The sequence below is a fragment of the Somniosus microcephalus genome, unplaced genomic scaffold (genome assembly GCF_052327205.1).
Source record: "Somniosus microcephalus isolate GS21.2 unplaced genomic scaffold, FLI_Smic_1.0 unresolved_chr1, whole genome shotgun sequence".
Classification (NCBI taxonomy): Eukaryota; Metazoa; Chordata; class Chondrichthyes; order Squaliformes; family Somniosidae; genus Somniosus; species Somniosus microcephalus.
In genome coordinates this window covers 99,613,121-99,615,428 of record NW_028225179.1, presented here as the reverse complement: position 1 = coordinate 99,615,428, position 2,308 = coordinate 99,613,121, and the positions used below count along the sequence as shown (strand labels likewise).

At 49.8% G+C, this 2,308-nt stretch overlaps 1 pseudogene; it reads right to left on the bottom strand.

Annotated features, from left to right (window-relative positions):
* Positions 1-219: 219 nt before the first annotated feature.
* Positions 220-1,611, bottom strand: LOC147095649 (uncharacterized; annotated as a pseudogene).
* Positions 1,612-2,308: the final 697 nt, after the last annotated feature.

Below are 2,308 nucleotides of genomic sequence, written 5' to 3'. Positions count from 1 at the left end.
ATGGTGGGAATGGTGTCCAAACAGGTCAGTCAGGGAAACATTACATCAAAGAACAATGAGGTGGGGTCACAAGGGGTCAAATATTGCAGATGATGGGGTCTGTATGAAAAACAATAAAACAGACAAAAGCATTTTTTATGCTGGAAATTACAGCAGGTCCGGCCGCATCTGTGTAGAGAGTAAAAGCCAATGTCGACTCGAGTCTGAATGACCCTGCGTCAGGTGGGGTTACATGTAGCGTGACATGAACCCAAGATCTCGGTTGAGGCCGTCCTCATGGGTGCGGAACTTGGCTATCAGTTTCTGCTCGATGATTTTGCGTTGTCGTGTGTCTCGAAGGCCGCCTTGGAGAATGCTTACACGAAGATCGGAGGCTGAATGTCCTTGACTGCTGAAGTGTTCCCCGACTGGGAGGGAACACTCCTGCCTGGTGATTGTTGCACGGTGTCCCTTCATCCGTTGTTGCAAAGTCTGCATGATCTCGCCGATGAACCATGCTCCGGGGCATCCTTTCCTGCAACGTATGAGGTAGACAACGTTGGCCAAGTCACATGAGTATGTACCATGTACCTGGTGGGTGGTGTCCTCACGTGTGATTATGGTATCTGTGTTGATGATCTGGCATGTCTTGCAGAGGTTGCTGTGGCAGGGTTGTGTGGTGTTGTGGTCGCTGTTCTCCTGAAAGCTGGGTAATTTGCAGCGAACGATGGTCTGTTTGAGGTTAGGCGGCTGTTTGAAAGCGAGTAGTGGAGGTGTGGGGATGGCCTTTGCGAGGTGTTCGTCGTCATCAATGACATGTTGAAGGCTGTGAAGAACATGGCGTAGTTTCTCCGCTCCGGGGAAGTACTGGATGACGAAGGGTACTCTGTTGGTTGTGTCCCGTGTTTATCTTCTGAGGAGGTCTATGCGATTTTTCGCTGTGGCCCGTCGGAACTGTCGATCGACGAGTCAAGCGTCATATCCCATTCTTACAAGGGTGTCTTACAGTGTCTGTAGGTGTCCATCGCGTTCCTCCTCGTCTGAGCAGATCCAGTGTATTTGCAGGGCTTGTCCATAGGGGATGGCTTCTTTAACGTGGTTGGGGTGGTAGCTGGAGAAGAGAAGCATCGTGAGGTTGTCCGTGGGCTTGCGGTAGAGTGAAGTGCTGAGGTGACCGTCTTTAATGGAGATTCGTGTGTCCAGGAATTAAACCGATTCTGAGAAGTAGTCCATGGTGAGTTTGATGGTGGGATAGAACTTGTTGATGTTATCGTGTAGTCTTTTCAGTGATTTTTCGCCATGGGTCTATAGGAAGAAAATGTCGTCGATGTATCTGGTGTATAGCGTTGGTTGGAGATCCTGTGCAGCGAAGAAGTCTTGCTCGAACTTGTGCATGAAGATGTTTGCGTATTGGGATGCGAACTTTGTCCCCATGGCTGTTCCGTGTGTTTGGGTAAAGAACTGGTTGTCGAAGGTGAAGACATTGTGTTCAAAGATGAAGCGGATGAGTTGTAGGATGGCGTCTGGAGATTGGCTGTTGTTGGTGTTGAGGACTGAGGCTGTCACAGCGATGTCGTCATCGTGGGGGATGCTGGTGTAAAGTGCCGAGACGTCCATCGTGGCGAGGAGTGTTCCTGGTTCAACTGGTCCGTTGGTGCTAAGTTTCTGTAAGAAGTCTATAGTGTCGCGACAGAAGCTGGGGGTTCCCTGTTCAATGGATTTCAAGATGCCCTCGACATATCCAGAGAGGTTCTCACACAGGGTTCCGTTGCCTGATGCGATAGGATGTCCGGGTGTGTTGGTTTTGTGTATCTTTGGGAGGCAGTAGAAGTCTCCCACGCGGGGAGTACGTGGGATGAGAGCGTGTAGGATGCTTTGAAGGTCTGGATCGAAGGTCTTGATCAGTCTGTTGAGTTGGTGGGTGTGTTCTTTGGTCGGATCTGCGGGTAACTGTCTGTTGTGTTCCTGGTTGTCCAGTTGTCGGTATATTTCTTTGCAATAGTCCGTTCTGTTCTTTATGATGATGGCGCCTCCTTTGTCTTCTTGTTTGATAACGATGTTGCGGTTGGTCTTGAGAGTGTGGATGGTGTAGTGTTGTTCTCGGGTGACATTCTGGTCTGTCCTGTAAGTGCGGCTGATGAATCTGGCGTTGATGCATCTCCTGACAGCTTGAGCATACATGTCAAGCTTAGGGCAGCGACCCTGCTGAGGGGTCCAGTTTGACTCTTACTTGTTCGGTTGCTACACTTCGGATCCCTCTGTCTGCTGTTCCAGATCATTGATTGTCTCATTGGGTTCGCTGCTGACATCTTGGGATTTGTGGAAGAAT